This window comes from Corvus cornix, chromosome 7 (genome assembly GCF_000738735.6).
Source record: "Corvus cornix cornix isolate S_Up_H32 chromosome 7, ASM73873v5, whole genome shotgun sequence".
In the NCBI taxonomy this organism is placed as follows: domain Eukaryota; kingdom Metazoa; phylum Chordata; class Aves; order Passeriformes; family Corvidae; genus Corvus; species Corvus cornix.
In genome coordinates, this window is record NC_046337.1 from 6,732,991 (window position 1) to 6,760,398 (window position 27,408).

A 27,408-nucleotide genomic window follows, 5' to 3' on the forward strand; every position below is an offset into this window, starting at 1 on the left:
TTTCAACAACTGTAAAGAATTAATTCACTCTCACCAGCCTAACACTTTTCTTATCAACAATATTTAAACAAAACAGTACTACTTATACAAAGCACAGACAGCCCTTAATAAGATGTCAAATGAATCAACTTATAAAGACCAGGTTATCAAGTATGTGCTAATATACTGTGGACACCTCATCCTGAAAATGTATTAATGGCTGCACGCCAGTCCTACTTCAAAGAAAGCTGCCATGCAAGTCATAACTAAGTCCTCCTCCTGATCACAAACATGCAAATTCCTTAACTCTTGGAAACATGTATTCCGAATTTAAAGGGGAGGGTGGGCAGATAAGAAGAAAAAAAAAAACCAAAAAACTCCCAACAAGCCCATATGTGACTCATTTTCTGCTAAGGGCAAAAAATGCCACTGGGCATTCTCCAAAGGGCTGCAATGACTCTGAACATTTTAGAGGATGATGTTCTGGGCATATTCAGCAAAAATCCACTAAGAACTCAGAAGTCAGAGAGCTTCCACAACAATGATAATAGCTCCTTTGAAAAACAATTATCAGAGCAACTATGGAGGAAAAAGTGCACATACATAAGCAAATAGGAGTGAAGAGAAGAAAATATTTGGCAGAATATCTTTAGATCCAAACTGGGAAATACATTTCCTTAATTTTCCTCATTTCTCTCAAGCTGTTAGTAACCTGTAACATATTTTGCATCTTTATAGTATTGCTCTTAAATTAACTGGGATTTACATCAAATGTTATAAGTACATATTCTACTATTAGATAACTTATTACAAAACAAAGTTAGTGGGTAGTGAATATTAGTGGGTATTTTTGCTATCACTGTTACTAAAATCTGGGAGAAAAAAATAGCCAAACAAACCCAAGAAGAAAGGCTTTTTTGTAACCATAATAAACAATAGTGAGGTTTTGTCTCCATACTTCTTTGAAGGTCTCATAATGGGCCATAACGACGGAATTGTTATCACCTAGGTTAAAATCTGATGAATTGTAAATAAAGATCACAACTGCGTATATTTGAGCTAAAGTACTTATGCTGGAAAAAGTATACATCCACCATCTGGTGCACAGTAATTACAGAAATTAAAACCACATTTCTGTGGCCTGCCTTTAACAATTTTTACTGATACAGTAATACTTGATCTTCTTAGGGAGCATAATCTAAACTCATGCTGGTAAATGATCATAAGACTATCCAGCGCATGGCATAAGCAGTTCATTAAGCTGGAATCTTTAAAAACACTTGCTCCCCAGAACTAACGGAAAGAGTTCCTGTAGGTTCACGTCACGCCATTCAATTTAATCCACAGTCAAGGCAAGTTAATTTCACACCTGCTGAGCGATATTGTGATGGATGGCACCACAGCAGGTCATTAATTTTGTTTCCTTTTGATTAATTTCACACCATACACTGGACAGTCTTTTGAGCTACAATGTCTAAGCGCAGCGCTTAATGCCTGCAAAGGGCTAAATCAAGTTTTGACTGCTTGCCAAAAGGCAAAGAACCCAGATGTGGTACAAGTGAAAGGGAGCTTCACCAGACTGGGCACTGAACTCTGACCTGGCTACAGGTATAGCAGGACACTCTCACCCAGCTGTATATTTTAAGTGTGTTGTTCTCGAGCATAACCATAAAGCAAAAATTCCGGATATACCTTACTTACAGTTGAGGAGGTAAAGTTAGCTTTATTTGCCACAGAAACCCTCCCACCATTTACTTCCTGATGATATACCTAACAAGGTATAAAGATTTACTAAAACTACTATATTTCCTGATTTCAAATTAAAAAAAAAAGAAAAAAAAAAAATCAAGATTACACAGGAGAAAAGAAGAGGAAGGAAAAGCTAACATTGAAAGATGACAACAGCAGCCACTGTTGCCACCAGAGCAGAAAAGGAAGCTGTGGGTTGTTTTGTCACTCTGTAGTCAGTGAAGACATCTGGGGCCCTTGGAGGCCTCTGGACCCACAGGAGAGGGTCCAGGCACAGCAGACAGCTGAGCTGAGCCAACAGCTCACGCTGAGGAACAGCCTAATCTCACCCCACTTATCCTACTGCTCCAAGGCACGCAGTCTCACACCCCCCTTTGTGCTGCACATGCCAGATCAACAGATCCCTTGATGAGCTGATTCACATCATGAAAACAAAAGAAGCCTTTTTCTTACATTAGCTTTCTGCTTGTTTCACAAACCAAGCTGTCTAACAGATGGGTCAGGTGCGTATCAGAGCTGGTGAAAATGAAAAGGAGAAATTGTATCTTTTGGTAGCAAAGAGATGTTTAGCTTAGCCCTTCTCCCCCTTTTAGGGAGTGATTCAAAGCAGCAGCCCCAAAAGCCTCATCCTCTCTATTGACTATGGAATTAGAGCTTCCTAAACTCAAATTAAGATGTGCTTCCATCCCTTCTTTTCCCTTTCTCCATGCACCCCAATATTCTACAGCACAACCAATATCAGGGAACCATTACTGCTTGTAACTCATTCAAAGCTTTCTCTTTTTTGTTCTTAATTCAAAATAGTGCTTTACAACATAGTATGAGCAAATTTTTAGTCCCTTTCTGATCATGAAGAATAATTTAGAAAACAGAAAAGTGCTCATGCACTCATGCAGCCATGTAAGAGAAACTATTGCAGTGAAGTCAAAATAGAGGAGAGAGTGACAGGGAAAATGGTTTTGTAATTTGACAAACGGAAATGAAATGGGACGTGATTCAGTATGCATGGCTTAAATCTCAGTGTGACAGGCACAAGTGAGGAAGACAAGAGCTATTCTGAATCCATCTGTGCCAGCAGACTTCTACTTCTCCAACCAGAAGTCATTGCCCCTGCACATCTGCCCATGAAATTAACCTCCGTGTCCCCTAGACATTACTGCAAAGTAAGTAGGGCGATAATTAATTTGCTATTTCAGCTACAAATCTGGTCTTGCTATTTTGATTAGCATAGTTCAAGATGCATAGACTGGCCCTTCCATCAAGATTGCAGGAATCTCTCCTACAATCATCCTGTTGTCTTCTTCTGGTTTAGCACACTGACATAATGACTTACTATCAAGTACTTGATCAAAGGCTCCGCACAAAGCTTGAATAAATGCTGATTTGATGTGCTATAATGGTTACCTGTTTATTTGCCAACATGTAATTTTCAGCCTGAACTGAAAAATTTTACTGTCAACTCCTATAAAGAATCTAAACATGGGAAGAACAAGAGGCTGGATTAATAGGACCTTAACGCTGTCTGCGTTACTAATTGTTGTCTTCCCTGATGGGTGAGATGTTCAGATTTTTGCCAGGAGAGAAAAGGAGGCGAACGGGACTTCATGGCTTCTCAGTCTCCAGATAGGTGTTTATTAATTCTTATCTAAGGAGTACAAGCCACTGGCGTGGCCTAGACATAGCACAGAGCAGGGAATGCAGCAAGAAGACAACTTATCAAGATCTCACAGCCTTTTTAAAGGTAAATTACCCAGTGAAACTTAAAACGCAAGATATTTTCACTTTTTTACCAATGTCCAACAAGTTCCTAAATCCTCTAGACAGGAACTGTGGAATTCTTTATCCAATCATCCCAAACCACTATTGCTGCAAAATATGGAGTTAGTGAAGAAGGAGGAAGAAGCTTTTAACTACAACTTCTCCATTTTGAGGTTTTCTACTTTTATCTATTTACTATGCAAATAGACCTAAAAACTCTAAATTTTTCACCCTGTGATAATCTCACATAGTATTCTATCACCTAATTCACACCATTGTAGATTCAAATTCTTCCCAGAGGCTAGGCAAATTTTCCCATGGACAAAGGCCAAAACCAGTACTGTCCAGGGGGGTAAAACCCCTTCAAAACAGGCAGAGAAATATTCTCTGCATTCTGGGTTCCCACAGGACTTAGCTACTGAATGGGAATTCAAAGCAAATTATCATCAGAAGCTGCAAGCTGGATTTTGTGGATGCAACTCGCATTGTTGGTAACCAATTACGACAATTCTGACAGTCAGGAGTACCAAAGGAAGAGCTACAGCTTCAACATGATTTGCAGCAGTTGTTCTTGCTCATCACCATCACATGGTTCCCATTATGAATGGGAAAGTGAACATTTTGGTCCTTTCCCCAGTTACCCAAAACACAGTATAAAAATTTTTTTTTGAGAGAACTAGGTTTTTAAAGTTTACATTTTTGGATGTCTAGAGAACACCTAGGTGTACTTCCCTTTGTATGTCTCAGTTCTAAGGGGCTGCTGAAGAAGCCATTCACTTTCTATCCAAGATTTCTTTTTAGCTGAAAAAAACCCAAACAATAAAACCTTCCCCACTCCATTCCAAAAAAACCCCCACAACCCAAAACAAAACAACACCCCAAAAACCCCAAACTGAACACCAACCAAAATCCCTAACTAAGCCACACAGGCCACACTTCTCAACCAACCAACTTCTTATTCTCCCCTGAAAATGGGTACTTTCAAAAAAGAGAAACTTAATCTGTTTGTATATCATTTGAAATTAGGAAACAAGAGAAGCCAAACTCTCAAGCCAGGTCTTAAATTAGTTTTTTTCCATCTCACGCAACTAGTAAATAATTAAGGTGAAATTTCCCATAAGTGCATAGATTAATGCTTACCAAATCTCTTTAATTATTACAGCAATTTGTGAACTTAAAACCTAAGTGCAATAAAGAATGAATTTGAAACTGCTATATGTTTGCATATATTCATTATGCACATCACCATATGTCAGGCAGAATCTCTGAAGGTGAATCTCAAACAAGTGATTACCACTGAAACAACATGATGGAGAATAAAGTAGACAAGTGATATTTTTAGCTTTATTCTATCTTTGTCCCTAGAGGAAAGCATTCCCTCTAGTGTGGGAAGGGAAGGGGAGGAAAAAAGAAAAGCCTAGAAAATTAAAACATGTTTTTCCCCAATACTAATGACCCACTTTAAACAGTCTTATGTAACTCAAAAATGAGATTATATTTGCGTTGTCATGGATTTAATCTTATATTTTTCAGTCTGAAGCATATCAGAAGGTTATTTACCTCACCTGCCTACCACAGTTTTCTGAACTTCCTCAGTTTAAGAAATCCAGTCCCTCTCCAACTTTTCAAATCAATTAAATAAAAAAAGGAGCAAGCCTGGTGAGGTAATTTTGCACTTGTCTGAACTGTGCAAGGTCTATACAATCTGAAGCTACGTAATTATGTTAAATACCTTCTACCTTCTTCTTAAATTTTCAGCAGTCCTGGAATTCCCCAACGTGTGCTCTTCGGTGTGTTCTCAAGCATGCACATTGAGCTTTCCCCCTGCAGTGCTGGGAACACAAGCCAGTTCTTAGAACACATGGTTTAAACTGAAGTACTGTCATTAAATGAAATGGTCTTCCAAAAACAAGCAGAAACTGGTCCACTTTGGTAACTGTTCTCTAAAATGTCACATAAAACTTAGCATTCACAAATCTCTTTGCCACTCATAGTTGGATGGATGGAAGAGAAAAAAAAATGTTCCTTCTAGCAGAAAATCTTGCTGTGTAGCAAATAAAAGCTCCTTCACACATTAGATGGACATTAACACAAATTGAAAAAACCACATAGGTACAATAAAATGTCCATATATTTGTCAAACATTATCTGAATAACAGGGATAAGATCTACAAGGCAGTTAAGTCAAACTTCCAAGGTCCACTCAAAAACATTAGGTTCCTATTTGTTAGTTCTCCTGTGTTTCAACAATACAAACACATTATAAACAATAGAAATGTATACAATATAAATGTAAACATCACGGCTTCCTTCCTTCTTCCTCAAACATTAAAAAAAAATCTCTAAAAAATACCTCCTAAATAGCCTCCTAAATCCAAATGGTTTCCAGAATCAGAGAGGAAATTCAGTAGGCAATATTGTCCATCTCTAGAATGGTGACAGTGAAAGCTCTGCATTTTGATCTAACAAGTTTCTTGCTAGAGCCACATTCATATTAGTTAGGTAAATGTACAAGACATAAAATAAACCCAGACAGGAATACTCATCTATAAATGTGTACCCAAAACCTCTACTTTCAGACAATCCATTTGAAAATTATTACAATCCAGCAGTTAATGTAAATGCACAAAGCTGCCAAAAAGATCACTTACAACTCTGAGAAGAATGTAAATGATCTTGAAACAGTACTGTAGTACCAGCAGAGAGGAAAACAGAGACCACTTTACTGACACTACCACAGATGAATGGATTTCTTTACTGTTTAGTCAAATCTAATGATGAGAAAAAGATAGGCAGAGACAGAGGAATAGATTTTCCAATATTATGAAAATACTCATTCCTCTCAACTCACAGGGTAAATGTGCTGGCAAACACATCCTAAAAGTTGATATAAAAAGCCTTTCTCTTTTAAATGCTCTATCACTGGGCTACATTGACTTATCTTTGTAACAGCCAGTAACCTGCAAATAACTATTTAAGGTGTTATCTTAGCACATTGCAACATCCTGAGCAGGCCATTTGGTCTGTAAGCTACAACCATGAGGATCCAACACAGACTATCCTACCATGGTATCCTGTCTGAGCCTTACAGCTGTGTTCCACTGCCTGAAGTAGGTAAATGTGTACTTGAGCCACGAGCATGCATAGGACATCAGTGGCTCTGATTGCAGGGGGGACACACCAAAACCCAAGAGCTGTCACTTCAGCAGTGGCTGGGAGTGCCCACGGCCAGGTTGGATGGAGGTCTGAGCAACCTGGTCTAGTGGAAGGTATCCCTACAAGGGGGTTGGAACAGGAAGAGTCTTAAGATCCTTTCCAACAGAAACCATTCTGTGATTTTACAATTAATTCTATTGTTAGGTCTGGCCTTAGAAAGGAGAACAGTTCAAGCTACTAGCCTGACAAAAGAAAAAATAAATTTTTTCAATAACATTTTCCTCTGTATTTCAGAGGAATATGATATTTCTTTCTGCAGCTTTTATCACTTAATAGTTTCCAACTTAGGCTGTTATTTTAACAGCCTAAGAAAAGTCGTATCCTACAGTTTGAACTCATCATATGACTTCAGGTTCAGCTCTAAAAGAAGCAGCTTAATTACAAAATGACAATAGTTAGCATGGATTTACCGGACATTTCAGAAGATAAAATTTTAAAAGTTGTCTAAATTAAGATTTATTTGCTGCCTTGCTCTTCTCAGCTTTCCTACATTCTAACAGACCACTGAGACAATGTAAAGTATCAAACTTGTATTTTCTCCATAATATTTTCATTTGCTTATCCTGACAAGCTTTTTTTGGGAGGTATAATGATAGCCTTAGATGAGATTCCCACACAAACATTTAGAATAATAAAGCCAAATATGTTATTGCAATAATATATTGACTATATTAGCAAAAACATGGAAGATAATTCTGGTGCAAATAATCCCAAGGGGAAAAAAAATCTGCAGACCAGGACAAATTACTGGACACTCATGGATTTCCCAGTTTTTCAATGTGCTACTTTCATTTTCTGTGGATTCAAAGCTTGCACAACTTGGGCAGTGAGTCAGACCTTCAGTAAAACACGCTCAATCATTACAGACGTCCTGAGGTGACTTGAAAAAGCCTCATAAGAAAAAACAAACCAAGAAAGAGGATCTGTGTGGAAGAGGTATTGTTGTGACCAAGAAAAAGATGCAAGATCAACTGGTGTTCTGAAGGCATGCGGTAAGAAATCAATGCTTGAAATCATCTGTTTTCATAAATAGGTAATGAGCAACCCAACAGAAAGGTACAAGATGAACTAGAACCTATTTTTAGCTGATTATAACAAAGATTCAGCACAACTGCACAGATACCATTCAGAGACTTCATCAACTCTGACTTAATTGTACAGAAAAAAAAAATCCATCCAGGCTTGTTGGGTGGGTGGAGCAGGATGAAGAGTTCTCTTTTAGCCCAAGAAGTCAAGGAGTTCAGTAAATAAGGGCATTTCCTAACTGGTTTAATGAAAAATCAGGTTACAGGAACTGAAAAAGAATTTCAGAAGAATACTTTGTGGGATGGGAAGGAATGCATGAAGTAAAGCTTATGTTTAATGTGTGTTAAAAATTTCAAGTCATATGGTGAAATCTCATCCCTGAAGATTAACTGTTTGGAGCAAAATGACAAAAGTCATTCAGAAGTCTGGATTAAGATGGAAACCATGCTTTTTTTTCCAAGCACAGCAGAGGATACAGAAAGCTCTCCTCAAATATAACTGAAATCTGGCTTGAACAACCTCTGAAAAAACCCACACCACCAAACTCAAATTATGCATACTTAGAATTGAGAGATTCCCATGACATTCTAAACAAATTTTAATAAATGAAGACCTGAACACCGTAATAAACTGGACAATGGTTAGCAGTGCACTGAGGCACACACACAACACAAGTCAGAATGTATCAGCAAAACCAAAAGAAGTATGAGAGTAACATTTGAAAGATTTCTTTCTCTGTTTATGAAATGCAAGGATGACAGAGCTGGTCAGTACAAAATAAAAAATTTAAAAAGGTTATAATTCTGCATTTATGTGGCCTGGACGAACATCTTTATCCTGAGCAATGTGCTTTATCCCCATAGTACAGGTAAGGTAGACACTGTAAGGTTCCTACAGTAATTTCTGCCAAACTACAATGCTGCATTAGCAGCCTTTTTAATTAAATATCAATTTTTAGTTAAAGACTAAGATGGGTGGCATAGTTAAAAATATTCTGTAGCTTGTCAAAGGGCAAGAGTATGTCTTCATTAAAAAACTCTTTTCATAATACACATCCAGAATCAATACTGTGCAATCTGAGTTGTTTATCAGGAATTTATACAGTGAAGAGGCTTTTTTTTTGTTTTCAAATTTGGATAAAAAACCATAAAAATGTATACTGATAGTAGGCAATGGAGTTCAAGTTTGCCATATCCACCAGGAAAAATATTCAAGGGTAGAACAGACTTGAGGTACAAACAACAGTCCAAATAGAGCCCAAGACAATTCTAACAAACCAGAGTACTAATGGTGGGTGGGGAAAAAAATCCATTCTTTAAGTGCACGGGATGAAGAAAACTTACACTTCAAATGTAGGGCAAAAAAGAACCCTTGCTAGTTAACATATTTTTAAACCCCAAATAATGAGAAAACAGATGCTTCAGATCTCCATCTAACCCCCTTCTTAAGTCTAAAATATGAAAAATTGATGTAGAACAGCTTTCCACATGTAGTTAACAGCTTTCCACATGTTAAAGTACAATACTATTTTTCAAGTATAGCTTTTTAAAAATGAAACTTTTTTCCATTTATAAGGGTCACAGTTTTCTTTGCTCTGGAAGTGGCCACATACATGCCAATATCTCAGTATGTAAGAAAGTGTTCCTGGACATGTTTTAAGTAACTCAATAGTGGCATTCTGTGACATTACACAGTGCAAAAGCTATGCAACCGGTGCATATGGAAACTACGACGCCAGGAAATGAATCAAGGTACAAGGACTTTAATAGAAGCTGAACAGAAGCTAAATCTGTTACAAGCTTTTGCTCTGTATCAGCCAGCACAGCCCTCAAAGGAAAGTTTAAGTGCACACTCGGGCCTCATTGTGCTGGTTTCAGTATACAGAGCCAGAGGTTTAAATAGCATCAACTCAAAAAGAGCTTAAGTAAACTGCAATACGCCTTTTACACCGGCACAGAACTTCACCCACTGCGGTTAAACTCTCCTCACATCACTGTAAAGATCCAGTCCTTTCACCACAGACCCGTGGAAACACTGAATCCCTGCTGGCAACAAATCAACAGTGCTGCAACTATTGCTCTCTTAACTGGATATTCAGGAGCCAGCTTGGATCATCTACTGAACGGGAATTCCAAACTCCCAGTGGGAAAGTACTGTTTCCACAGAATTTCATCTCAGACACAAGTACTCTGACGTTTGTACTGGACACCAAGCCCTCACGCATCTTCCAGCCCGAAGCTCCTCCTTGCTCCCTCAAACATTCTCTAACTTACCTTAGGGAGAATTTTGCTATTATAGGTCAGGTGAAAGTTACTGTAACCTTTCCCTCAAAGGAATCATGAATTGTTCCATTAAGTTATCAATCCAGAACCCAAGGAGAGTCATTTCTGACATTCAAAGACTTCACAAGGATTAACAACTGGGGCCAAAACCTGGTATCAGTAAACTGCCTGAGAGGCCTCAAACCATCAGGATGTACATTCAGTCATAGGTCAAATCACTTTGTGAAACCAAACACTCCTACAACTTCGTTTCATTTCTCACATCATTAATAAAGTCAGAAGTTCTTATTTTGCTGATTATCCAATTTCTTGAACTTATGAATGCCAAGCTACTGAAAAAACTCAGGAAAAGTACTCCCATAAGAACTATGGCTTATCTATAAGAAGCACAGTTTATCTTTCTGTTTCAAGAGAAGTTAAGCTATCGAAAGAAAGATTTTTTTACTATTATTTTTGATTTATAAAAAAGCTCTATTGGTATTTAAGAAAATGTCTATTAGAAATAATAAGCTAATATTTTATTTTGAACTATAACCATAACCACATTTAAAGTGTAACCATAAAATACAGAAACTTGATTATAGGCTCTTAAAATCAGACTAAGTCTACAAAACTGGTTGATTTTATCTATGGTAAAATAGCTGTTAGCTTTAGCAGAAAAACCACTGGAAGCTTTCTCCTCCTGTGTGCTTTTTTGCAGTCTAGTAAAAGAAAAGTAGCTGCATAACATGAACAGATGTGAAGTGAAAACAGAATGATACTGCCTTTCACCATGTTCTTGAAGGATCGATAATCCTGATAGACAAACTGCATTTAATAAAAAGAAATTCAGGGAAGTAAACTGCTCATTTTTACAAGAACTTAGAAAACTAAATCAATATGCTAAGGGACTAATTGGAACAAGGTAGCTTTAATAATGTGGTCAAATATCCTGTAAAACCTAGGCTGAAGTCTGTGCGGTAGAGATTGAGAAATCTTTTTTTTACTGCTCTACAGCGTGTTCCACACCCTTTTCCTATACTGTCAGATCAGGAAACACAATTACTGATTTTGTTGACAAAATCTTGCCAAACTACAAGGGTGACAATTCTTAATGAAATCTAAGAAGAAATTAATAATAAATATTCTTATTTGGCTACATGTCTACTCAAATTTAATGCTCAAGATCTTAATTTAGTTTTACTTACAGACAGCTTGAGTGCTTCAAAAGCCTTTCTCAAACAACTCACACACTGCTTGCAAGCAATGCCTGTAAGACCTCCACAACCCCTGCTTCAAACTGGTGCCTTATTTGGACTGCTTGCCCACTTTTTTTTTTTTTTTAGCATCTTTTTGCAAGCCAAGGAATAGCCATTCATTTTGCAGCCTCTCCTTATGCCAAAATCATCCCTAAATGTATTATAGGTCTACCATTAGCAAAAAGCATTTTTGTCAGCATTGTAAGAGTGTTTCAAAAGCTGAGATACTGGAGGGTTTTGGAGGTGTGCCTTGATTATTTTGTGTGTGTGTGCCCCTGTGAAATAAGTAGGGAAGTTTGTATCCACATACAGTGTATTGGAACCTCCAGAGAACAGTGCTGCAAGCTCCTTTACCTTTACAGCGGGAGTTTGCCAAATAGGTGTGAAAATTCCTATGTCAAGAATATTTAATGTATTTCCTAGGTATGAAATAGAAATACATCTGTCTGTCTGCTCAGTTTCTCTCTCTTTTTTTCTTTCTTTTTTTTTTTTTTTTTTTTTTAGGGAGAAAGCTCCTCTGCCAGGAGGCTCAGAAATTCCCTGATCAAGTTAAAAACCCTAAAACCCAAACAAACACACAGGAAAATAACACGCTCTACTCCTTCTAGGGAAAGGGGGCCCATTTTTAGGTACAACTCATACTGAACACAAGACAGTAAGAAAACTCAACCCGATAATCTGAAGATGATGAATACATTGTTGCTGCTGTCTGAGGAATGCTTCTAGAGATATTCTATGTTTCCTGTATTTATTGCTATTTTAATTATTAAAACAAGCTTTAATTACTTCAAGACAGAAATGGGCAATTTAAATATAGGGAGAAACTAAGAAAAAGGTAATGAATTGGAATGCCTGATAAAGAGGTGTAGAGGTGCAGCATGAAACTTTCTTGAGCAACTTGGAGCTGGTATTTTCACTCTTCTAAATCTACAATATGGAAAATTAAGTGATTGCACAACCTGTACTTGAACAGAGCCTATCAAGAAAGACTCACAGAAATTACTTATAGCTTGTTAGGAGGTAGATTATCTGTTCAAGGATTTTTATTACGAATACTATACCAATTTTCAAATTCACTGAATGAAGTAGTTATGTATATTTTTTACTCATGTATATTATGCAGACAAGGTTTATGTGTCTAAGAAATGTTTCAGATAGACCATCTTTAATCAAAACACATTTTATGCTTCATTTTACAAAAAAGAAGGTCAAAATAGAAGAGAAAATACAAGTTTAGTTATGTGGGTCCATAAATACTCGAAATTGTCTTCCAGGTATATTACATGCATTCTGCAGAGTTCAAAAAGTGCATTGAAGCTCCATTGAACAGTAATAGCTCTCTGCAGAAAAGCAACAAACAAAGAGAAAGGGTGAGAACTGGAAAAAAAAAAAAAGAGAGGTGAGAGATAAGACACAGCATTCAAACTCAAGAGAACTTCTGCCCAAGGGAATTTATGCAGATAAAGAAGATTCTAATTGCTAAAGAGGTAAAAATGTGTTAATCCACTCTGGTCACACATTTTGCAGACAAGAGGGCTATGACACAATGTAGTAAAATCCAAGTGTTCAGTATCTTCCAATGGTCAAAAAACACCCAGTTCACAAAATATAATCTTGGGCAGGAATGGTAATTCACTGTAGCTTGTACCTTTCATGAAAACTTAGAATTATAAAATCTCTTATGTTGGCAAAGGTACTTGAGATCATAGAGTCCAAGAGTTTACATGGCTTTTAAATACCTCCAGGGATGCTGACTCAACCCTGGGCAGCCTGTTCCAAAGCCTGACAACCCTTCTGGTGAAGGGATTTTCCCTAGCATGAGATCTACTACTTGATTAGCAGCCATCTGAGAATGCTTTGCTAGGACCTCAATTCAGGTTAAATAAAAAGTCAAGGTGCACATAGGAAGGGAGGAACACAGCCTTAACAGGCAATGGGAAACCAGCAGCAATAGACTCTATTGCTTAATCTAACAAGAGTGAAAAAGAAAGGTTTTAGTTGTAAAACTATTCTAGGGGAACATAACCACAAGGAATAAATTTTATGTCAAAAATTATATATAAAGAAATGTAACAAACTACATGACCCGTGAGCAACAACCAATAAAAGTAAAATCAGGTTCAGCATGCTACTTGTAATCTAGGGAAATGCCTTTGTCTAAAGGACAAGGTCAAAAGAAGTCATTGGTTGCTTTCAAAGATTACAGGATTTTATCAGGATGTAAATATCAGTAAGACAAATGTCAGCAGGTTAGACTAAGAATCAAGGTTAAACAGTTTGGAATGCCTGTGGGATATATGAAAAAATACAGTTAGCTAAGAGGAATAAGAGGTCCTTGTGAGACTCAAAGGGCCACGATCACAGGATTCTTAACTCATACAAACCATAAATAATAAATCAAATGAATCACAGCATTGACTTAAGCTTTCCTTGTGAAAAGGACTTCGCTATTTAGAGTACTGTAAGAGGGAATCCCCGTCCCCCAAACTATTTCCTCTTTGTACTTTCACTGCAGTGTCTCCCTAGTACACAAGCTGACACACCTGTATGGAAATGCCATCTCTTTAGCAGAAGCTTCTCAAAGGACCTGCATCCTCGCCTGAGTGCATGCACAGACCTTGGGCTTGAATGATTGACCTGATTAAAGCAGACAAGACTTCTCCTTGTGGGAAGGTAAAGAACAAAACCCCACAAATTCATCTCAAGACAGCTGAACTATTCCAGTTTGAGTAAAAGAATAAGGCTATCCACTCTGACAAAAGTCTGCATTGCCACAGAAAGCCACTGCCTCACAGCTGGGAGGCCGTGTTAGCACCTGCGTTGTCAATTCTTCATCATTATGGTGGCTCCTCCTCAGATGACATCCAATTTAGAGGGCCTATATCATTAACCAAAACCCTCCACTAAGTCTGTCTACTAACTAGTCTAAGTTTGTACAAAACTCTACTCACCCCTTCCTTGTAGGCATAAATTACAGTAACTTATCAACTCACCAGAACAAGCAAGAAATAGTAAAAAAAATACGGTCAAAAGCAATGGAAATCAAGCCACTACCAAAATATGATCTGAATGAGATTTATTCCTCAGAGAAATTATACTTCATTACATTATAGGCCTGGGCTCTTCAGGAAATGAAAGTTAAATAGATAAGGAAGCCTTCAAAACTTCAATAGTCTATGCCAATAATAGGAGGCTTATAGAGGAAAACAAGAGAGTTTTGAGTGTGCAGGCCTACAGAGGGTTGCAAACACAAAATTCCACTTTTTCTTCTGAAGAAGAACAAAAGATTTGTTAGGTTTTGGTGTTCTGGTTTTGGTTGGTTGTTTTTTTTTTTTTTTAAGTTCACGCGTGTATGTGGTACATGAAATACAGAGATGCACAAATATTAATTTGGCAAAAGTAGAGAGGAATAAAGAATGACCTTATTCCACTCCAAACAGTTTAGAATTATTTTGAAATTGAAGATGCAGTAATAGCAAAGCTGCTTGATTCCTGAAAGAGTTTCCACTCATCAGATTCCCAGCTGATTAGCACTGTGCAGTGTGTTCATTTCCTTAGCAGATGCTTCCGATGTTTTTCACCAAGAATTGCTGCTGGAGTACCCTGGTTCCAAAACAGGCTCAGCAGAAGAGTTCTGCAGACACTTTGGGAACTATGTGATGTAAGTGAAAATACTATCAGAACCTGGCACTTTGATATTCATCAGTGTATTTCTTTCCACATCTACTTAAGAGACCGAGCAAACATGAAGTCAATCTGTTGGCAAATTAACAATAATGTTTCCCACTGGATCTCCCTTGGGACTGCTCTTCCTAACAAAAAACCTGAACTAATTCTCCCATTCTCTCATAAAACACTAAGTCTCCTTTATATCTCAATCTTCTCAAAACATGAACACTGCATTCACATAAGCCTTCAAAACACCTACCACACAGCTAATAATCAAGTTACAATACCTGCTAGGGGCAGTTAATGTCAATGACTCCTGAAGTTCTATTAAAATTCTGGAGCCAAGATGAGGAATGAAACTGCATGCTAAGCTATTTTATCCAACAGAAGCAAAAGCAGAGTGAACTTGTTAGATGATGGCAGCATACAACGTCAAAAACATAACCCAGCAAAGGAAATTAAAAAAAAAAAAACCTTCAAACTTGAAGGGAAAGGAGTGCTGCTAATAAAATTCCACATATTATCTGAAGCATAGAAATTAACAATTCAAAGCTTTCTTTTTTTTTTTTTTTTTTTTTTTTGTTATACAAGGGAACAGAAGGGAATCTGGTTGGAGGGAGATGACTTAAAACTGGAGAGCAATTGTCTTTATTCTAAGTCATTTTAAGAATTCAGAACACTTCATTATTTTGCCAGATTCTATTTCATGAAGCAGATTAAGGATTTTACATGATTTGCACCCAGTGTTGCTGGCTGCTTCCCAAGTTTTAGGCAGTCTAGTTTGGGGAGCTTAGACAACCTGATCTTCTTATATTCAGCATTCAGTCACTTTGTCTTTCAGCATCTTTTCAACCCAGGCTGTATAAGCTGCCTTCCTCCGGGACAGCAAGATGGATTTATCATGCAGAAAAGATGAAGCATATGTTCTTATTTAATCCTTATTCTGTTCGTACAAAATAAATCCATATTCTACATAAGTGTAACAGAAAACAGCCTGCATATGTTAAATCATGAAGAATAGACATTTCTTTCAGTAAACATACTGTTCCACAGGCCATTTTAAGAGTAAACTACTCCCTACATTCATCTCAGACAGGTATAGAACAGAAAGCAGAAGTGAACATACCTTGTATGCAATAAAACAACCAGAAAAAAAAAAGTTTTTCCCCTACTCTTAGGCTTGGTACAACCAGCAGCAATTATGTGAACCGTGGGTGCTGCAGTAAGCAGAGTTTCTCATGAAGCACAGTCAGAGTCATTAGACAGAGATCAAGAAGGAAAAAGGTAAATCACCCATTCAGACTAAATTGAACTTCGTGTCCCCAGGCAAAATGGTTTCAATAATACAGAAACCAAGAACTAACCGGTTCCTCTGTTTTTGAAAGCTTTTTATGAAATGGCAAAACTATTCTGGAAGAACTGAGATCATCACATCATTGATTTGGGAGCAAAGACATACCCCCAGCCTGGAAACAACTCGCTGTCCTCCTGAGGACAAAGATTAGCAGATGAGTACCAGCGACTCCCTCCACCCTGCTTGCATTTTCTACACACAAAGCTTGAGATAAAGCACTTGCACAGCACTAAGTCAAAATTCATTCCTGTATTTAGGATTATGAGTCATGCTGTTGAAAAAGCCATCATACTATTTCATCGGGACAAGGCGACAGAGCTTTATAGACAAATAAGACTGTATAATAACATGAATCTCAAGAGTGAGCCTTCATTTAAAGAGTGTTCTATTCTTGCTGCAGTTATCCAGAGAGATTGATATAACAAGATCTAGTGCAAGAATTGAGAATTCATTTTCTCAGGTTTGCTGACCCCAATGCCAGAAAGAAAAATATGTTCTCAAAAGATGAGACCGATATTGTACCATATCTGGTAAAGATGGAACCTACAGACTCTTGACACTGGGGAAAGCCTCTACCAAGGTTTACTTCCTCAAAACTGAGTGACATATATTTTCCCCCTAAATATGCTGAAAAGTAACTTTGCCTTAAACAGTTGCTGAAACTCAAAGGAAACGATATAATACTTGTTCAATATAGGTCCGCACACCTATGCAATCACATCAGGTCACTCACTGCTTTTGACAGAGAGAAATCCCTGCGATCAAACCACAAGGTGATGTTGATGTGTAACACCGAAGCTGGCAAATAAAAAGCACTGTTTTTTCCAATCCAAACCTCAGTGCATCTCCGGAAAAAAAAAAAGAAAAAAAAAAAAAGTAGTAGAAGATACGGCAGCCCAAGGCACATTTGGCACCGAGATAACAGCTTTCAGGAACCTTTTTCTCAAATTCACTTCCTAGAGGTTTACAAAGCATTGGAGAGGGAACAAAACCAGCAAACCGGGTGGAACAGATAGCTTGTAAATGGCATCATAAGGGGGAGATTTCAACAGACTCTCGCCCGAGATTCATCCTCCCACCCGCGGCACCGCCACCCGCGCTCGGCGAAACCTCCCCGCGCCGCTCCGTGCGCCCGGGGCCGCCCCTCCCCCGCAGCCACCGCCCGGCCCGGCCGGCCCGGGGGGCCCCGCCGCTCCCCCCGCCGCGGAAGGTCGTTCCGCAAGGTGACGGGGGCGGCCGGGCCGCGGCCAGGACGGGCCCCGCCGCTCCGGGGCGGCCGCTCGGTGCTCCCTCCATCCCCGCATCCCTCCCGCTCCGCGCCCACCGCCGCGCCCGGGCAGGCGGGGCCGATGCCTCCCGGGCCGGAGGAGGGTGTTGGCGGGCACCCCCCTCCCCCGCTCGGCTGCAGCGACCCCCGCAGCAGGGCTGGGTGCGGCGGCGGCTCCCGCCGGCCCCGCAGCCCGGTGCCGCCTCACCTGTCCGGGCAGCGCGCAGGTCCCCGCGCCGGGCGGAGCGCGGCGCAGCGCCCATGGCCGAGCGCGGGCGGAGGCGCGGCCGCGCCGCCGGGGGGACGGGCCAGGCGGGGGCGGGCGGCGCCGGGGAGCGTCTGCAAAGTGCCGGCCGCGCACGGGGCGCAGCGCAGCGCGGCGCGGCGCGGCGGGGCGGCCGGAGGGAGGAGGGAGGGGCGGGGGAGCGCGCGCGGCCGGAAGCGCCTGTGACAGGGCGAGGCAGAACGAGGGAGCGTCTGCAAAGTGCGTGCCCGGGCGCGGAGCGCGCAGGGGCGGGCGTGAGGGGGAACCGCCCGGGTGTGGGCACAGGCCACGGGTACCAGGCGCTGGGCAGTAGGCGCTGGGCACGGTCACAGCCGCCGCCCGCCGTGGTGAGTGTGCGGAGGCGGCTCCCGGCCTCCGCGTCCCCGGGCTTGTCCCCCTCCTGTGAGGGTTTCTCCCGGCAAACCCGTCAGGCCGGGCGCGGATCCCGCCGCTGGCAGCAGTGCGGCTTTGCCCGCGCTAAGCGGACGCGTTACAGCAGCCCACACGTTTCCTAAGCATTAAGAACAGGTATTTGTGTCAGTTCATCCGCTTAGGCTGTCTTTGAAACAAGCTCTACGCTCTACCTGAAGTTCGCTTCTGAGAGCCATTAGCGCAGAGGAAGCTGGTGTATTTTTGCAATAAGGAGATGACTGCGTTTTGTAGTGGCGACAGTCTCCCGTTTTGCTCGGCTTCAGAATGGTCTGTTTTCCCCAGTCTTCACAAGAGCTCATAGAGGCTGGGTGACATCTCGTGGTCACTCCTGCTCTTCTGTATGGATCGAGCCTTCTTTCATAAGGACAACATAAAGTAAAAAACTGTTTCTGGTTACCTCCACAGCCCAATATAAATTAAAGAAACATAGATGTAGGTTATAATAAGATGCAGAACTCTGATCAATATCTGTTGCAATATTCATCACGTGCCTTGAATCTTCAGAAAATGGTTCCAAAATATTTTTTTAAAAAAATCAAGTGAACGGCTATGGTTTTGGTGACGATGGACAAAAATCCCCGCCGGTGTTTTGTGCCATTCTTCTGGGGTTTCTCCACACAGGGCAGAAAATGATGATGCTACAATGTGTGCTGAAGGATACTTGTCTGCACCCACAAGCATCTGCAGTAATGCTGGGCACTTTGGAGTTTCGCTTTTCATCCAGTCTTGTACTGTGTTCCTGCTTGGAAATGCTCGCTGGCAATTAATGACAGGTTAGGGATTTGGGAATTTTATGAGGTGCTGAATGATCAAAGCCTTGGACATCCTTCTGTGTGAGATGGGGAACTTCTTAAATGATCTGCTATGGTTTGTAGAAAGGGCTCTTGTCACAGGGGAACAAAGCAGGTGAAATAACAGCAACTACAGCACTTTCAGTCTTTTCCATTTACTATGGTTTTAATTTGTATGGCTCATATACACAAGCTGACCTAACATTGCAGTCACTTTTGAGTTTGATATGTTCTTATATATAAATATTATACAACAGTAGTCTCCTAGCAGAGCTCTCACCAAAGGGAACAGTAGCTCTTACTAGCTCACAGTTCTCAAGCTGGATCATACCAACCAGGTTCTCCACTGAGGAACAGGACTTTACACTACGCATTCCACAGTATTTGTATCTGACATAGCAAAATGAAAAAACATGGCACTTATCATCACATTACAGGCATTGATTAGGGAAGCCAAAACTCCCTCTTCAAGGAGTGTTCCTTGAGAAAGTTTGGAAAGTTTGGATTCTTGGATCACAGCGAGCAAGAGACTGAAAGAAGAGACAATATTACCCCCCCCCCTCCCCCACTGAAGTATCAGGACCGTTTGAGCTGACCACTAACATGTTTATTCCTCATTTTAGTGTGTGACAAGTAGGCCACCAGTTATTCAGACGTAGCTCTGCCAGGCCTGTCCCACATTGAAAGTTCCACCCATCTGCTTGCTCATTTCATGACCATGGGAAGAGAGTGGGTGGAGGCCCCAGGAGAGGCTGATTAGGACCATTAAGGCCTCTTACTGCAATCGGGGCCCTGGTGCTGGGATCTCATCTTGCCTGTTTGCAATTCCCCAGGACTCCATGTACTGATCCCCTCACGCTTGGTGCAAGGAGGAAATCACTGCAGAAGTAATTAAAGTCATTAAAAAAGATGGTTGATACATCTGTTGATTGCGTGAAATCCCCTAAACATTGTATAAGGCTGGGACTGTGCATCTCCGCTGTACTTGTTGCTAATGGAGAAGTTTTGGGTTGTTGTGAGGCCAGTGATAGTAATGAGGGAAACAATTATATTCTGGTAGAGGCATTCGATGTATCACCTATTGCTACTGTTTTCCTGCTTGAGTTTGTGTCCAAAACTTGCAGGTACAGCTCTGCCCTGAGTGGATGACAAAAACTCCTTGGTGTGATTGAGTGCCAGTCACAACTTTGAAGTACTGAGGCAAACGAGGTGCAGAAATCTCAGCTGTACTAACTTCTGCTTGCTCGCTGTGCTCTCGGCATAAGGGACAGCAGCAATCCTTGGAAGACATCGAATACAGCTGGAAATGTCTGTTGTAGGACCAATTCTTTGGCACTTCTCTGTACTGAATTTTGGAGAATTCTGATTATGGACCAGCAATGGTTGATAACATGAAATCACAGCAATCACCAGTGCTAACTCCAGAATTGCTTAATGTCACCTTTAAAGTAGTGTACTTGTTGAATTTTCCATCTCCATTTGTTCAAATAATAAATGACTGTAAGGTGGAGAAACGTGACTAGAACGTAGAAGAACTCTGTGATTATTCACAGGCAATGCCTCCATAAACCTTTCCCTAGGGAAGTACGTGTCAGAGGTGTTCCCTTTTGACTTGTAACACTGTATAACAAAATTACAGTACACACATAAAATATGGTTTGCCTTTCATAATAGTAAAATCTCTTGTGATGAATTACATATTATTATTAGAGAATATAGATAGAGAAAATATTATAGATATAGAAATCTCTTTCTTGTGAGGGGGACTACATGCAGCATTCCTGCCTTTGTTGTGATCCTGTGCCAGTTTGGACAAATTTGGAGGAAAATATCCTCTGATAGAAGGCAGGTTACAACCATCCCTCCCTGACCAGGTTTGGGAAAAAAAAAAAATTTTCCTCGGAGGAAAGTGAAAGAGATAAAAACTATTTATTTAACAAACACACAGGAAAAGGATAATAATGCTAAATAATAGAACCTCTCACTGTGGAGAGGAACTTGGGAAAATTCAGAGTCCTTCTGTAGGTGTAATCACTCTCTCCTCCTCCTTGGAGCTGGGTTGTGGGCCCAGGTCCGGGGCTTTGGTGGAAAAATTCTCCCGATGTGTTCTGATGTTGAAACAGTCCAGAAGAGAAGAAGGGAAAAACCGAAGTCCCAGGAAAACAAAGTTCAACTCTCCGTCTCCCTCCGGAGAAAAGGAGCTGGAAGCTGGCTGAGAATAAAGAAGGGTGCTTCCTCCACTCTTGCTGCTGCAGCAGGACACAGAGAAGTGTGTATGTGTGTCCTTGAACAACTGCTTTGAAAAGTTTGCTCGGTTTTTTCTCCCTCTCCCCCCTCTCAGGCTCAGTTTAAAGGCACAGAAAGGCACAAAGTTAATTTCTGGGCATAGGGCAGTGAGAGGGGATACACACCATAAAGTCACCCCAAGACAGATTCATAGCCCCCCTCTTGTGCCAGGTAGACAGACACGGCGGTACATCACGTTATCCTTGTATCCCCACAGCAATAAAGCTCTTGGGATAGGCTCTAGAGACAATCTGCTTTATAATCTGCACCTCCTTCAAAGCCCTGTTGCCTGGTTTCTGGAAGGACTCCATCCCTTTATATAGGATTTCTTTCCTTCTTTTATAACCCCCCCATATGCTCCTCTGAATAAAGGGTTCTTAGCTTTGCAGACACTAAGTGGACTCTTCGGTGGCAGGCTCAGTATTGTATTTTTAATGTTGAACATGACTTCAAAACAAACAAAAAACAAAACAAAACAAACAAACAAAAAAAACCCAAACCAAAACAAACAAAAAAAAAAAACAAAAAGAGGGAAAATCCAGGAAGAAATGAAATTTGAGCCAGAGATAAGATAAAAAAGACCTTCCTGAAATGTATCTTTGTCTGTTCATTGCTAAACAAAATCATAATCTCTTGAGGATTCCAAGATATGCTTTTAAAGCTTTCTGTTTGATGTCTACCTCAGCTTTATTGATGGAATTGAATTTACTGCAAAATGATAACTCACTCAAACCACTGTGCTAGTGATCAGAAAACTCATGTATTCCTGTTCAAGAATGTATCTTGCTTTTTTGTTTGATTGCTCTGATTTCTCAGGACCTCATCTATGCTTTTTGAAATGCAGTACAATACAATTGTGAAAAGCTGAAATGCTATCCAATCCTACTAATATTCTGTTCATAAAGTGAAATCTTGAAGAGTCACACACTCTCTTTTGCTTCTTAGTCACAATTTGAAGTTGCTGTAGAATAACCTTGGTTTAACTCTGATTAATATCGGAACAGTAGGTAATAGAAAATGTTCCTGTCCTTCTCCCACAGTCAGACAACTGCCCTGTTTTTTAACATGAGTAAGACTTTGCAGTTAGGATTTAACTGTATCCTTCCCACCAAGTTGTTATGGATAGTAAAAAGTCAGATTTTCAAAAGGTATTATAAACTCTGCCCAGATAAAAACAAACAAACAACAACACACCTCCCCTCCCCCCCCCCCCCCCAAATTATTGTTTGAGTCTTGCTTTTGAAAGTTTTATTCAGTTCCCTGTTCATAAATATAACAACTGGGCTATAAAATTTTCCAGCACCAGAGAATATTAACCTATATTCAGACCTGCTCCTTACCACAGTAAATATAGATTGAACAAGTATTTCCATTAACTTTGCACTGAGTTATCAAGCAGGAAATAAACTTTTGGGTTTAGGTACCAAACCAGACATTTCTAAGAGGTACTTAGTGTGTCCAGTAAGTGTACTAAGGAGCTCCCCATTTGCAGGAAATTATTTGAGATTTCTTTTCAGATGTCACACTAGCATTTCAGTGCAAAGTGGTATGTAATTGTAAAATATCACAGGCAGAGTATAAATCTGGTAAAGCTGATTCTCCACTGTCTTATTTCCTTCGTTAATAAGAATTAATAAGAATGGCCATACTATTCATCCACCTTGCACAGGTTTGAATGACAGCTCAAGGTGCAAGGGACACTCTGTGTTCTCATTTGAATGCAAACTGAAATACCATCATGATTTATTTTACAGATTTCACTGGACCTGGGAGAATTAAAAACTTCCCTGAGGAGACAAGTCACAGGCCATTCATGGAGATTTGCCAAAGAGATTGTGCAGCAGATAAATTACTGAGGTATAAAAGGAGAAAGACTAAGAAAGAACAAAAGCAGTAAGAACGGAGTAGAAAATATGGATGAGTTATATGTCTTAGTGTTCACCATGGAGGTAGTAATTTCCTACATTTTCCCTCCAGTACAGTCTTTATGAAGCTATTGAAGTAAAATGAGCAGTATCAGGTCTTGATGGTATTTGTCCAAGGGTTTTGAAGGAACTTAGGAAGGAAATTTCTGAATGGTTATCTTTGCTGTATTGTCTAATCAACTTCTTTTTGGAATTATCAGAAGCATGAAATTCAGAAAGGTCTGTAGTGGTAACTCTGAAAATTGGGAATGGATGGCTTAGTCTGGCTTCTGCCCCGATGAATCTACAGAAAATATACTTAGGCTGTCTATAGATAGCTTATGTGTAATAGGTAAATATCTATTTGTGACCCTCTTCCATAGAGGTAAACAATAAGCTCTCAGGTTGTTTTGTTATTTCAAGGAGCCAGTAAGCATCTCTCTGATCTGCTTAGTAGTCTCTATTCAGATACCAGTAAAGTTTTTCACAAAACCATGAGCAAGCACTATCATTAAAGGAATGAGATTGTCTTGGGATGTTATAAGATGCTTAGGAAAAGTAGAAGAAAAGAAAAAAAACAGAAATAGGAATATGGGATCACTTCTTGCTGTGGAGGGAGTTCGGAATCTCTCGGGACCTTGTTTTGCCACCTTGCTTTTCAGCATATTTGTAAAGGGTCTGGAAGGGGGAGGAATAGCAAGGTGACAGTTGGAGATGGTATAAAATTGCTGAGGATAATAAAATCTAAATCTGATTGCAAAATGTTGCAGAAGGATACTGGGATGCTACGTGACAGGGAAATGAAACAGCAGATATAATTTAGTGTTGGAAGTACTTTGCATGATAAATGCAAAATTACATTAGAAATGAAAAGTGACTGCCTATATAACGAAATGGACTTTTGATATTACTAATCAGAAATGAGATTGTGAAATTACTTCGAAGTGTCTCTGAAAATAGCAGCTCAGTGTTCAGCAGTGATAAAAAAACCACAGAGCTGGAAATTATTAAGAGAGCATTTGTGAACAAAACAAAGCTTTCCTTTGTCTGTATAGATCCATGGTGCACTCAGATTTGAATCTGTCAGTTCTCTTTCCCTACTTCAGAAAATATATAGTAATGCAATAAAGGATGATAGGAGCAGTCAGAGACTTTGAATTACAGCATATGAGAGGAGATGAAACTGACTAAATGTCTAGATTTTCTAGAGAAGGGGGTGATTTGGCAAAGAGGTGACAGAGATTGACTAAAACACTATTATGAAATCACAGATCACACAAGGATGAACAGGGCAGAATTGTTCAGTGTTTGATGCAGCAAAAACCCCTGTGGCACCCAATGAAGTTTTGAATAGTGGATTTTAAAGAAATAAAATTAAATACTCAGCCAGGCAAAATTAAGTTAAATCGTAGAATCTACAGGGTTTTCTGGAGGCCAAAAGTAAAAATGGATGCAAGGAGTAATCACATAGTTTAAGGATAAGAGGTCCTTTAGCAGCTGTTAAATAGGCAACAACTTTCAAGAAGCCTCTGACTGATAGGAGACTGGGAAAACATTCTGGAAATATTATTCTGCCGTATCTCAGATGAAAAAAAGGTATATATCTATCTTTCCATATATTCACTATTTCTTTACCCCCAATAAAGCCCCAGGCATTTGTGGCTGTTCTTCTGCATCTAACAGAACTGTGTCTTATGGACAAAATCTGGAAAATCTTGGTAGTGAAAGCTCTAATTCCTTATTTTCAACTAATGCTTGTCCTTAGTGTTACAGTGTGGTTGTGGCCAGTGTAACAGAGCTGAATTTGAAATACAAAGTATCTGGCTGGTTCTCTGCTACCTTCTCGCAAGTGTAACAGAGGGCTCCAGGTCAATGCCAAACTGAAATTATTATTTTTCATCCTCAATGTATCTGTTTTTCTGTTGTGACTTGATACCCAAAGAAAATACTGGGAGCCAAATAATCCTTATTTTTGAACTATGATATCAGCTGCAATTTCAGCATCAGGCCTATGCTTTGAGCAACAACACATCTAGGAATAGACTATCTCCTACAAATCTCCAGAACTTTTGGCAGACTTCACAATCTGGATATCACTGTTGTACATATCTGTAGTTGTTCTTAAGTGACTGTTGATTGTTCTTTTTTTTTTTTTTCTCTCTGAAGCTTGTGAGTTTGAAGCTCAAGAGGATGTACAGGCTCAGAAATGTACCTTATCTTTACTCTTCATTAACACTAAATGCATTATCACCCAAGGGTGAAGAAAACAGGTCATGTAGGCAATCACTGAAATTGGCATCTCTTCTCTCTCAAGCGGCCAGGTGACATTTCACTTATGGAAACTGTTAAACAACAGTGTTAACAACAGATTTAGTTTATTTCCTATCTACTTAATAGAGAACTGTTGTTCCTATCTTGGCAATTAATATTTGAAAGTGGGAGGCATTTGTTTTATAAAAGGTTTAGACTGCGCCTGCTTTATAAAGCTAAAAGGGAATAATTATAAAACTTCACGAAAAAGGAAACTGTTTTCAGCAATTTATGAACTGTGACAAGACTCTCTTGCTTCAGTGGGTGGTAGCTGAAGCCACCGTTATCAGAAAGAAACTCAGACTGTGAGATTTACATCATCAGTTTGGAACACTCTTTTCTCCTCAGCCCCTCAAATGGAGGAAATCTTATATAGGGTACTGATTCACATTTTCCAACACCATGAAATTATTTGCAGTAAGACTTGTCTGTTATTTACAAGATGGGAAATAAAAACAGGGTTTGGGACCGTAAAATTACCACAGAGAAGAGCTTACTTGTGGGCTCCCAGGTGGTTATGCAGATCTAGAAGGTCTCCTTTCATCTAATTTAAAAATTCAAAATGTTGAGACTCCCATGGTCAGTGAATTACAGGCTCATGTGTATTTATATTGTTGTTTGGTGTTACTTATAAAGAAAAAAATGAGGCTGGCTAAGATCTGAACAATACTGAGCATGTGTTTGCATTGTTTGATGGTAAATGAAAGTTTTGGTGGAATTTTAATTTCTAGATAATAAATGAATTTTTTTGGTTACTCTAAATGACATCTCTTTGAAAGGGATTTAAAGTATCATCTAGAAAATTTTAATCTGATTTAGGTCAGAATCTTTAAGGTGCTTGCAGTTTGTCTGCAACTGCTAGTATTTTGTGACTGTGGTCCCATCAATTTTGTGCAAGATGGTGTGTGCAAACTTTCAAGCACTGCAAAAATCACAGAGGAATCCTCATTCCTCTGGAATTTCAGTGACCTCTAAGTCTTTTCTTGTTGTTACTGAACACTCCTGGATTAGGATTCCAATTGCAAAAAGTGGAAAAGCACCATTAATTTTATGGTTTTTTGAGTTTGGTGCTTGACAAAGCAAAACTTAGCCCAAAGTCAATATTCACTTAACATATTTAGAATTGTAAAAATACAATGTAATTCCTAATTTGACTCTTAAAAGAATTTTTCAAATTAAATATCTTCATTTCTTACTAGAAGAATTATCACATCTTCTCTGTCCTACGACCACCTTCTCCTCCCAAATCTCTTGTTATTTTAATGTACTTTTACCAAATGAGGGTGAAGACCTTTTAACAGAGGATTCTTTCTACAGTCAGGCTTAAGGAAATAATTTTCTAACATGCCAAGATCCCAGACTATTCAAGGTCTTGTAAATGTGACAAAATCCAACTTGAACTGCAGTTAGAAAGGAACTGGAATCAAATGTGGAGCATAATGCAATGAATTTACAGCAGTTTGTCCATTTTAATGTTATTTCTACATGAAAAGTCTGCTAGAAATTGGGCAGATACTTTTCCTTCCAGAATTCAGGTGTTCTGGCACTTGTCCAAACACTGAAATAATCCTGTATTTTTTTTTTTTTTTCTCTTAGCCATTGTTATAAAAACCCCTCCAAAATCAAACAAACCCCAATCTCAAAAATATTCAAGAGGACAGTCTCCAAATCCATTTCTCACATCACTTCAGTCTGTGACCCAAACCAGTCCCTGTGGATATGAATCATTTAGAGATATTTGGTTACTCCTGGAGGTACATCCCAATATTAAGCAGATGCAGTCAAGCTCTGAGTTTCCTCGTACAACTGAGAGCCTGGAATTTTAATGTATTCCTGATTAGGTCCCTTGCTTCAAATGACTTTGCTGCCATGTCTCCTTACA

At 39.5% G+C, this 27,408-nt stretch overlaps 1 protein-coding gene across 3 annotated transcripts in view; it reads right to left on the minus strand.

Moving 5' to 3' along the window:
- The window catches only part of MGAT5 (alpha-1,6-mannosylglycoprotein 6-beta-N-acetylglucosaminyltransferase), a 116,937-nt gene extending 99,114 nt beyond the window's left edge, over positions 1-17,823 (minus strand). The window contains exons 1-2 of one of the 3 annotated variants that reach the window (XM_039555310.1): positions 17,747-17,819; positions 5,219-5,318 (exon numbers count right to left, since the gene is read on the minus strand). The gene's annotated coding sequence lies outside the window, so the exon portion shown is untranslated. Of the gene's footprint in view, positions 1-5,218; positions 5,319-17,746 lie in introns of all 3 variants that reach the window. The other 2 variants (XM_039555311.1, XM_039555312.1) reach the window with 2 other exon arrangements.
- Positions 17,824-27,408: the final 9,585 nt, after the last annotated feature.